The following is an 11,847-nucleotide window of genomic DNA, read 5'->3' on the forward strand; positions in this document are numbered from 1 at the left end:
CTGGAATGTTTCAGGGAAATGTTATGAGGCTCCATGTACTCTCTGGGCTCCAGCATATCACCCTCTTTCCAACAAGTAAGAAAACACACAACTATGCTTAAGATTGAACCATGACATACAGAAGAGAGAGAAACGGTCTCTCCCCACAAGACGTTTATAATCTGGGATTTGAGATAAGAGTTACGCAGTTGAAGGAATTTGTATACAAGACCAAAATAATAATAATAATAATAATAATAATAATATAAATAACTAATATTTATCATGTCCTCACTTGTGAAAGGGATTGTTCTAAATGCTTTACATGTATTCTATCATTTTCTTCTGACAACTGTCTTATCAGACAGATGTTGGTAGCATCCCCATCACACAAGAGAAAACTTCAACAGGATAGGTTAAAGGCTTTGCCCCAAATCACACAGCTGGATCGTGGTAACACTCAGATTCAAGGTCAAGGCAGGTAGTTCCAGAGCCCGAATGCCACTCCTCTTCCTACTACTGCCTTCAAACACGTGTGTGCTCCTGTAAAGGTTAATACATGTATGTGTTCACAGAGAAACATCTACATGACCATTACAGACTCAGAGCAGGGCTTGCCAATCCAGTCCAAATAGAAACCTTACTTCAATGTCTGCCATGCGTTTTAATCGCTATTTGAGTCAAAAATGTGCACTAGGGACTTCTATGCAAGCGAAAAGGAGTTAAAGCATAGTGTGCCCACAGTGGGACTAAAACAAGCCCGAAAATGCTCTCGTGGTGAAAGGAAGGTGAACGTCATGTATTGCTGGGGGCATATGGAAGCGTTTTCATAAACGGCAGGTTAATTGAGCTGGGTCAGAATTTCTCAGCGATGGGAATTTGGGAGAGTTGGACAGCATTATTTATGTATGTCTATCTACAATCTAAAGGAAGTGATTTCCATATCATAATTTTGTTATTGTTATTCTCCTTTATCTAACTTTTCCTCATGCCACGTTAATTGCTTACTATACCTGACCTAGACTTCATTCACCAAAATGGAAAAAAAGCTGATGGTCGGGACAAAAAAAAAAAAAAAAGAAGAAGAAGAAAGACTTTCACCCCAAACCAAAGCTGGACCGGTTCAGAGAACACCAAGAGTGCCAGGTATGGACAAACTCAGGGCAACAGCCTCCACAGAATAAGCATCAGGTTCGAACTCATTTAACAACACAGCACTCTCTCTCTCTCTGTCCTCCCTTCCTGCCTCTTACCCTCCTCTCCTTCTGCCGGTTAGAATGTTCCCTTTATTTGAGCAGTTTCTGGAATCCATTCCTTCCAAATTATCTTTCCTAATATTGGCAAGTTATTCTTTGCCTCTCCTTCTCTAACCATGACACTTTCAAAACAGCCTCCTATAAGGCCACCCAACTTTTTAAAAACTATTCCCCTCATCATCGCCATTTTTTGAGGCTTGATAATCTTTTCAATTCGAACACAACTGACTACCATCAGTGATCTACAGCATGGCATAAAGTAAAGCTCAAATATATACATACATCAGAGTCTTCACTTGAAAAACCGAAGATTACTCTAATTGCATTATTGAGGATAAACGATGCCCAACAGTGGTTGTAGGAGAAGAAAAACAGGAAAGAAAGAACATAACATAATACAACAGTATCAGAACAGTGGAGACAGCTTCTAAAGACATAAAAGCAAAAAAAAAAAAAAAAACAGCAATAATAACAGATTTTAATAAAAGCCAAATATAAATAAACCAGGGGAACTCATCTAAGGTTTGAAATGTGTTCATATTACTCTCAACCCCAATTCCTTAAAACGAACCCCCACATTTATGTTTTAGCTCTTAGATCATCTTTCTCCAACGCCCTCCTTGTCAAATACACACATCCATCCTGAGATGCCCACCATTCACCCTCATTACTTCTCCACCTAGCCCTGATGTCTCCAGCTTTCTAGCTGCCGTGACCTTCAGTATTACATTTTGCTCCAACCACGATGCATCTCTACTCTGTGTTACCTGGATTCTTTATGTTGAAAACCCCTTCCTTCTTTGATGGGGCGCAGGTCAACTTGCGTAATAAAAGAGGAAGGCTGATGGAAACATAATGAAAGCAGCAGAGGTTATTGAAAATGTTCTGTCACTAAGTAGATACATCCCCAAAACATACACAGGGAAGACAAATCAGTGTGTGGCTCTGGAAGAGGAAATGAAACAAATATGGAGACTGTGGTACATCAAAGGAAAGCTCACTATCATGTCAAGGATGGGAGGGCTGTGCATAAATGACTTAAGTATCAGAAGAAAGGGGAAATTCATCATGAATTCCTCTCTAATCAGAATCTTATACTTCTGGACACCTGATGTATAACAAGGACATTTGAATTTCAGCAATGCATGATTAAATGTACCTGGCTTATCCTATACTGTTTTAGCACATGAAGACCATATTGGAGTCAACATGTGTTGAGCTGTGCCAGGTGTTCTGCGAGGCCTGGATTACTGGGAAAAGGAAATATACGATAACCAATGGAGGAAAAACCATGTTGGAATATATTCTGATTTTCTGATGTCTTTAATAAGAAATCACTTAACAAAACGGAGGGAAATCTCTGAGCAAGTAAATTATCCAACAGCAAGTTTTGAAGAAGGGATTTTGCCTACCTTTATCTGAGGAAGGAAAAATGAGGACCATACGTATGGGCATTCATGTGCCTTAGTCATGCAAAGCAGAAAATAAGACAATTAATGGTCACACTTAAGGAATACATTTAGCAACTTTTATATGAATAATGCTGATAACTGTCATGAAAAGAGATTGAAGAAATCTACAGATGAAAGTAAGATGATAATCTTCCTCCGAAATGTATAAGGAAAGCAAAGGTTATATAAACCCCATTCAGGATAGTAGCAAAGACACTCTATTCACACTTAGGAGTTTTGCTTTCTCTCTTTGTCCTGTGACACTGCAGTTTACTTGTGCAAAAAAAATGCTGACATTAATCATAAAAACTGATTACTATACATAAATAGGGAGAAATAGGAAGAGGTTGGTGAAAAAAAAAAAAAAAAAGCCTGATTACTGAGTAAAGAATTATAGTTTTGTAGGGGTGCCTGGGTGGCTCAGTCGGTTAAGCATCTGACTTCAGCTCAGGTCATGATCTCACAGTTCATGAGTTCCAGCCCTGCATCAGTCTCTGTGCTGACAGCTCAGAGCCTGGAGCCTGCTTTGGATTCTGTGTCTCCTTCTCTCCCTCTGTCCCGCCCCCACTCTCTCTCTCTCTCTCTCTCTCAAAAATAAACATAAAAATTTTTTTTAAAGAATTATATTTTTGTAGAACAAATACAATTAAATATTTTAAATTGTGTTAACGTCTGAGTCACTAAATTATCCATGCCAAAAGCAAGATTAAGACCTGAACAGTCATACAAATGGCCAACAGACATGAAAAGAAGCTCAACGTCACTAATCATCAGGGAAATTCAAATCAAAACCACAATGAGATATCAGTTCACACCTGTCAGAATGGCTAAAATCAGAAAGACAAGAAATAACAAATGTTGGCAAGGATGTGGAGAAAGGAGCCCGCATGCACTGTTGATGGGGATATAAATTGTTTCAGTCGCTGTGGAAAACAGTATGGAGTTTTTTCAAAAAATTAGAAATAGAAAAACCTTATGATCCAGTAATTCCACTACCAGATATTTACCAAAAGAAAATGAAAACACTGATCTGAATGATTTCACTTATATGTGAAATCTAAAAAAAAAAAAAAAAAGAATAAACAAAAAACAAAATCAGACCTGTAAACACAGAGAACTAACCCAGAGGGGGAGGGAGTTGGGGGGGGGGGATGGGCAAAATGAGTGAAGGGGGGTACAGGCTTTCAGTTATATGCAGCTACACATGTGGTGAGCATAGCATAATGTTTAAACCTCTCCCCCCACCATGCTGTGCATCTGTATGTAATGTGTGTCAACCACACTCAAATAAAAAAATTAATAATTATTAAGAAAAAACCTAAGCAGCAAAAACCACTGAATGCATGACGATAACCACCTGAGAGAGCAGGCAACGACAACCAACAAGCTACCCCAGTCCCTTAGGGCTAACCTTTGTCCCTTCTACCATTTTGTTGACAGAAGTCTTAATTGATTCTTTCAGTGAATACACGGTTTTATCATCTCACGTCGGGAGGCAACAGTTTTTCATGAAATAATCTGGGTTTTGATCAGGGATCTGGATTCTAATTAAGGGTCTGACAGTTGCTTACCCAATGACCTTGAGAAATTTATATACCCTCACTGAGCTCCATTTCCCCACCTGCGAAATAGAGGGTAAGAAGACCTACCTTGCGGAATTTATCTCAGGCTGAAATTTGATAACTATTTAAAGCATAGCAGTTAGCACAAGGTAGACAGTAAATATTCGTTAATTTTTTTCTTTCAATGTCTTGTATTCCCAACATGATAAAGTCAAACTTCCATTGTAGGGCATTCAAGATTCTTCCAAATATGGTGCTGGCTTACTGGACCTGGTGATACTTTGCAATATTAGCTGATGTTTTTCCTACATTCTCTTTAATATTTTGGATTTCTGTGCTAGTCTAGTAATTCTTGATCCCAACTAGTGTTAGAACCTACTGGGGAGTTTGTTAAACAACACCAATGCCTCTGTCCCACCCCAGAACAATTAAATCAGAACCTCAGGAAGTGGACTTAATTGCATTTGTATTAGTCATTAAGTGCTCAAGCAATGGTAATATGCAGCTGTGGTTGAGATCACTGAAATAGATGTTTCTAGATCCCTTATTTCAGGATAAGGAATGCAAGGTAGAAATTGGGAAGAAAGGAAACTGTTATTGGCTTTTGAATTTCCAAAGCCTAGCCTTTAGAAGAAATTTAAAACACACACACACACACACACAGTACCTAAGCAAAAAAAAAAAATTGGAAAAAAATACAATGACTAAGAGCAAAGATTCTCCACCACCATCACCAACTCCACATCCCACACCTTCAAGATTACAAAAGCTAGCCCTGGTAGGGAAAATAGGTAAGGAGGTAATGAGAGCATGGAAGCTTGTAGTCCCTGAGAAGGAGGCCTGTACCCTGATCTTCCTGGGAGAGGGGAAACAGACCCCTCCTTAATAAGGTGGTGTGGTCCAAGCGAAGGTCCCCATGCCTTATTTCCCAACGGAGAGCCCAGGTTGGCAGCTAGAGTTCAGAGAAGTGAATGTGGTGTGACTTAGTCAAAGCAGGCCCTAGACAGCCTCATAAAGCAGAGTCTTTAGAGGTTGATTCCTGGGACCTGGGGGGCAGTACCACGGCCTTCTGAAAATGAACCAGCTGCAGCCATGGAGAGCTGATGACCGAGGGCCAGACAAGACAAAGGTCATCTCACTGGAAAGCTAGCTTGGTGAACTGCCAACTAAAGTCCTAATGCCCCCTCCCCCCCCAACTACCATCCGTGTCTACATAAGGTCCCTGGCACTTAGGGAAAGCGAGGAAATTCATCCCAAATTGGTGAAGATTACGTTTCCTTCACGTGGCAACATGAGAGCTTCTAACAATAAGTGGATTAATAGGAGGATAAATAAAGTCACACGCCCTTGCCCCCGAGCACGCGAGCACGCGGCTGAGATTTCCACCCTCCTAATTACTTCTCTTCCTTTAGGTATTTGTGTCGCATACCACGTCCGCTTGTACTTCATGCTCCAGCTGCACTAAAAAGACCGCTCTTGCCTCTGCTCCTCTCTTGATCACTCCTCAGTCCCTCTGTGCACTGTGCCTCCTCTGGTTGGCAAAGCCCCCAAGCTTCCTCCCCCGAGCCTTCTCAGACGTTCCTTGGAAAAACTCTTATCCCTCCTCCACATTCCCTTCAGGGGACTCCCCTAGGGTGCTACAGGCCTGTAAATTAAGTTCAGGTGAATGGCTGGGAATGGAAGCATGTATGTATGCGTACAACATCCATGGGTTGACACAGATGGCCACCAAAGCCTTTACTGCATCATGTGGTAGCTAGGAGTCTGTCTGTCTCCTTCACCAAATTGTAAGCCCTCTGAAGACTGGGATCATGTGACACTCAGCTTTATATTCCAACATCTTCTACATAAAAAGTGTTCGTAGTTTGAATGAATGAAATCATTAATTAACATGACAAATAGTTATCATGTGCAAGCCATGGTGCCATGTCAAAATAATAGAAAACTTTCCAGAGTGTCACTTTTCGACAAGATCGCTTACAACATCGTTGAAAGTATGTGAGGAGATCATTCTCCCCATTGGTACCATCCCTATAATCACAACCGCAGTTGTAAACTGCATCTACTTTAATCAGAATGGATGGACTAGGGGCGCCTGGGTGGCGCAGTCGGTTAAGCGTCCGACTTCAGCCAGGTCACGATCTCGCGGTCCGGGAGTTCGAGCCCCGCATCGGGCTCTGGGCTGATGGCTCAGAGCCTGGAGCCTGTTTCCGATTCTGTGTCTCCCTCTCTCTCTGCCCCTCCCCCGTTCATGCTCTGTCTCTCTCTGTCCCAAAAATAAATAAACGTTGAAAAAAAAATTTAAAAAAAAAAAAAAAAAAAGAATGGATGGACTAGCCAGATAATCAACCCCAAGAAAATCATGTCCATCTTGCCTTTTCGGGCCAGATGGAAGTTATCTATCTGCCTCTAAGTAATACTACCACCTTCAATAAGTCAGTAGAAAAATGAATGGAGCAACTAATTACAATCACCGGATTGCCTGGTTTGCGCCCAATAGCAAACAAACAAATTTGCTCCATGAAATAGGCATACAGTGGCCACGTGCCCACAACATTCAGTTGGATTACTGAAATATTTGTAGCTCCCTTTCTTATTTTTTAGCATCAGGAAATTAAGCCACGTGGTAAATACGACCACGATGTCTACAAAAGCAAAGTACACACTAAATGAAGTAAATGAAATGAAAACAGAACATTAAAGAAGCTTCCTAGGAAAAATGTCTGTTTGAGAAATCAAGACTAGGCAGGTGTATAGGCATAAGAGCTGGAGGATTTACTCTTTTTAACAGAATACTAGAAAAATGACTTGATTGCATCATCTAGCATTTAAATAAAGGTATCTTTGAGACATTCCACATAATCGTGTGTTTGTTATAACGGAGACACAATCCTAAGCTCCAAGCCCCAATTGTCAATAGGGACTTCTTTCATCCCCAGCTGGCCCCGAACTGTACCCTGTCCTTCAGGATGAAGATCTCACCTCTCTGATTCATCCTAGTCATCCCTCTGGCCTGGGAAGTGTCAGTTCTAATGAGCAGGAGGAGAAGGACTGAGATTCTTCAATGAGCCTGGAAGAATGGAAGGACGCCTGTTAAATGCCATTCACAGCTCTAAATAGCCATTCAGATTAGTGGACGTGGTTCCTAAAGGACGGGTCCCACACTGATGTGTGTGCAGACCCCTTTCAAGGTCAGTGATCCATACAACTAGAGTGGTAATGGGATCCGACCCTTAGTGTCGAAACCTGCACCTGTTAGGCTTGGAACAATGAGGCATTCTGAAGTCAGCCCCCGCAACTTGCTCTTTTCCAGACCAGTGAAAAGAATATCTCATCTCTTCGAACTTGGTGACCATCACACAAAATACTTTGGTGCTATTTGCAAAGCAGCACACAAGCTGTGCAAATGATGTTATTACAGATGTAACGCCACAGACCTGCTAGGCTCACATTTTGAGAATAATGCACATTCATCATGTCCTCCTTCCATTTCAGTGGACTGTAAATTAAACTCACATGAATGACTCCGAAGAGGAGCATGAATGCATGTATGTGTACACGGGGTGGGGGGGAGGTTAATTAAATACATGTGAAGAGCGCATTGACTCATAATTTGAAGCGGTGGGTCCCAGGCTCACTTCTCTCAAAGGCTGTGTGACATTGGTAAGTCAAGTCATTGTGCTTCCCCACGGAAATGGAAAGAGCACCGGTGGGGCTCAGGAAATGTGCCTTCCCCCTGCTTTTGTGTCCAGGGCCAACATCTCTTAAAGCTTTAGATTAAATAATTTCTAAGCTTTCTCTAGTTCTAAAATTCTATTATTGTATTTAGTCCTCTGCTTCAAATTATTCTACGATTCAATATCATCTTAAAAGATCAAGCCACACGCTCCTTACCACTCAGCAGAATCGGGCCAATATAGTTCACCATTGCTCTCCCAAAATAATCTTACAATATTAATTTTGAGAGATGAAGATTCTACCTCCCTCCCCGCTGCAGAGTTGGTATTCGTTTGTAGTCACCCTCCAGCAGAGACTGGTTGATCCCTTATTATCCCATTTCCCTTTCCTGCTAGTCATACGGTTGGACTACACTTCCTAGCCTCCTTTGCACTTGGGCATGACCACGTGACTTAGCTTTGCCCAATAGAACGCTGATGGGAGTATTGTGTACCGTTTCTAGTTCTGACTCATAAAAGTCTCATACAATCTGCTCTCTCCATCTGCCCATTTAATGGAGAGAATGCCTAAAGACTTCAAGGGGGTGTGGTCAAAGGATGGAAGCTTCCCCCATGTCCCTGAGTCAGCGCTTTGAGGTGGGCTACCCAGGAAAGCAGCCTGACAAGGAACATCCATGTCCAATTGCTGTGGAGAGAAAAATGTTTGTTAAGCCTCCTAAATGCGGGTGTTATTATTACCAGATTTAAATAACCCTGATTAATGCTGTCATACAGGAAATGACTTTGATGCAATGATAGCCCACAAGTATACCCTACAACAACCTCAGAGGTCAGAGAACAAAAAGGTTCACAAAGCAAGTTAAAATGTTCCAGTCATGCGGCTTATTGAATTAATTTAAAACACACAGGGAGTAACAAGGAGAAAAGAGATGGTGTAAATTAACACACTTAGAACAGACACCCTGTTAACTAAATCCTAGGGGACATGGAGTTCATATGTCTGGTCCCTCCCTCTGCCTCAGGGAACTTCCTGTTCCCACGTGGTTAGGAGGACCAGAGTTGGAGTTCAAGCAACGGGGAGCCTCAAGGATATCCCTGAACCTTCTCCTGAGCCCACAGACTGCCCTAAGAATCCTCTTTGCTCCCTGCTCCTCTGGAACGATTTGACTCACCAATGCCAACCACAGGAAACATGTGGGCCCCCATCCTTGCCTCCCAACAAAATGGGAGAAGAGAGAAGCAATGGACATAGGAGTCCCATAAGTCATTTCAAACCTTCCTCTCATTTCTCCCAGAGGATGTGCAATGCGGTCCTTTTGTCAATAGCTACCGTCCCACCAAATAACAAGGTGGCAGCCCCTTCCTGGCCTGAATTGTGAGGTATTATTTTCTTCCTCATTGGTTAGCACTGTGAAACCCTCCAGAAAAATCTATCTTCTGCAGCTGCTTTCCTTAAGACAAATCAAAGTCTAATAAGCAGTGTTTCGCATATTGAGAGGACAATGGTGATCGCCAAAAACGTCCTCTCTAAATTATTCTAAGTCAATCTAATTTGTATTCCTCTGTGAGGATAAAGATGGGCAGCTTATAAGAAATTATTCACCCTGCTGTCCCAGAGTGTTGCTCAAGAACTGAAACTTAACAACTTTGGGGTAGCTTTCTTTGGGGGAAACTGTATTCTTAAAAGATCTCCTGTCCACAAATTTAACAAAAATATGTGACCATGGTGGGGCGCCTGGGTGGCTCAGTTGGTTAAGTGCCTGACTTTGGCTCAGGTCATGATCTTGCGGTCTGTGAGTTCGAGCCCAGCGTAGGGCTCTGTGCTGACAGGTCAGAGCCTGGAGCCTGCTTCAGATTCTGTGTCTTCCTCTCTCTCTGCCCCTCCCCTGTTCACACTCTGTATCCCTCTCCTTCAAAAATAAATAAACATTAAAAAATTTTTTTTTAAAAAGTGAGAGGCCCCAAAGCTTAAGCTTCGTTCATTCATGTTAAATCTACCTCTGACTTGAGTGTATTCTTGAGCTGCAGATTTATTCTAGAAGTATGCAGCGTCTATCTATTCAAAGGAAGTCTGAAGAAAAAGTGCCAGGAAGAGACAGAGTCCAGAAATTTAAAAACTGAGATTCCACACTTCCAAGCAGTTAAAATCACAGCTGAAAATGGATGTTTCAATAACATTCAGTTCTCAGCTATTCTTTAGTCCTCAAAAATAACCAAATAACCAGATGATATTTGAAATGCCTTAAGCAAAAAAAAAAACCTGTGGGGGGTGGAGGGTTGACAACTAATCCCCAACCACTAGGAAACAGCTTTTGTGTTCTGCTTTATGACACTGTCTGAAGGAACGCACACACACACACACACACACACACACACACACCACACACATTCATTATGCCTCAAAAATGAGTCTGAGAAGAAAATATCAGGGCTGCAAAGGTATCCACATTTCTCAGCATAACTCCTTCCCAAGCTTGCCTTCCCTCACCCAGGGACTACTCACAGATGGTGGGTATATGGGAAGAAGGCCAGACTCAAGTGGCCGAGGTCATTTTCCTGGTGCTTTGCTCCTGGCTTTTCCTTTCTGGGAATCCCACAGAGTCAGCACAACTGGGAGAAGCTGAGCTCATGTGCGGACAAAGACAGACTTAGTCCCCTCAGCGCAGGGCCGTCACGTTTCCTTCACGCGCCCACGATGACGATGGTGGAGAAAGCAGGAGGTAAACATTGGGTAGGGAGACTGGGATGCCTACGTCTTTTAGCTTATATCACTTCTTCACATCTAAAAGCCCACGTGGCAGAAGAACAGACCACCTTCTCCAGAACAATCAGACGGAAACTGCAACATTCAGTCAAGAGATGGTTTTGGCAAACTTTGGGCATGAGGAAACATCTGGAGAGCTGACTGAACTCAGTTTCGAAGCAGATGTTGGATATCGTGTAGACATGGCCTCTTCCACTGTCCTTCATTTCCACACACAGCTGTGTACCTGATCCTTGCAAGAAACCTGTACCGGAGCCCTGAAGCGGCCTGGGGCCTCGCTAACTGAGCAGAGCTCACTGAGGGGCGACACGAACAATGGCGGCTCTGTCAGACGTGAGCCTGGCACTGGGGCTGCACTGCACGACTGTCTCTTTTATCCCAAAGGGCAGTCTAAAAACGACGGCGTTTTACTCTTCTGGCAGAGCATCAGTCCTCCACGGAAGGGATCTGCCGTCAGGACGACTCAGCGACTTCAAAGGCCCGAGGGTTCCTGCGACTGAGTGTAGCTTCGTCCATGTGAACTCCAGGTCACGCCGGGGTGGCAGGCATACTTGTTCAGCTCCTCGCTGGCTGCCAGGCCCTGACAGAGGAAAACGAGTCCCCGCTGTAGAGCCAGAAGAACACAATTACCTCCTTATCCATTTTTAAACAGCCTCTTCCCTTGCAAATCTCTGCTAATAAGCGCAGCTTATCTTTATTTACCAGGTAGCTCCTTTCTCTTCTGAGATACCAGAAGGCCCAATGAAGGGAGACAGAGAGAAAAGCATTTTCTACAAAATGACAAGGAGACAGCACTTTTCTATCTAAAAATACACAGATGTCCTTCTCCTTAGTGGATGCTGACTTGTTATAGATAGTTAGGGGACAGCTTTGAAAAAATTCTTAAGAGAACTCCGCGTGGCCTGTAATTGATGGGAGGTTCCCATTTAACAGTTCTGGGTTCTTTTCATCCCTCCACCAAATGAGCTAAACACCATAATGCAAAAGAAACTTTAAAGCCAACTGGTCCAGCCCTTGTCTCTGAGCAGAGTTACATTTCGCCGTTCGAAATTCTTAGATTAAAGGAACTTAATGAGCACTCATGTTTTGTTTTGTTTTGTTTTGCTTTGCTTTTTTCTTTGTCATAAACCAGCAGTACAAGCCCTTATTCTGTTCAGA

At 42.7% G+C, this 11,847-nt stretch overlaps 1 long non-coding RNA gene across 1 annotated transcript; it reads right to left on the reverse strand.

Annotated features, from left to right (window-relative positions):
- Positions 1–277: 277 nt before the first annotated feature.
- On the reverse strand, positions 278–11,294 carry LOC123584883. Its single transcript, XR_006705722.1, has 4 exons — positions 10,429–11,294; positions 7,231–7,318; positions 2,648–2,698; positions 278–2,076 (listed from the first exon to the last, which is right to left on the reverse strand). It is a non-coding gene; the product is annotated as an uncharacterized LOC123584883 (long non-coding RNA).
- Between the last annotated feature and the right edge of the window lie 553 nt (positions 11,295–11,847).

The sequence above is a fragment of the Leopardus geoffroyi genome, chromosome C3, assembly GCF_018350155.1.
Source record: "Leopardus geoffroyi isolate Oge1 chromosome C3, O.geoffroyi_Oge1_pat1.0, whole genome shotgun sequence".
Taxonomy (NCBI): domain Eukaryota; kingdom Metazoa; phylum Chordata; class Mammalia; order Carnivora; family Felidae; genus Leopardus; species Leopardus geoffroyi.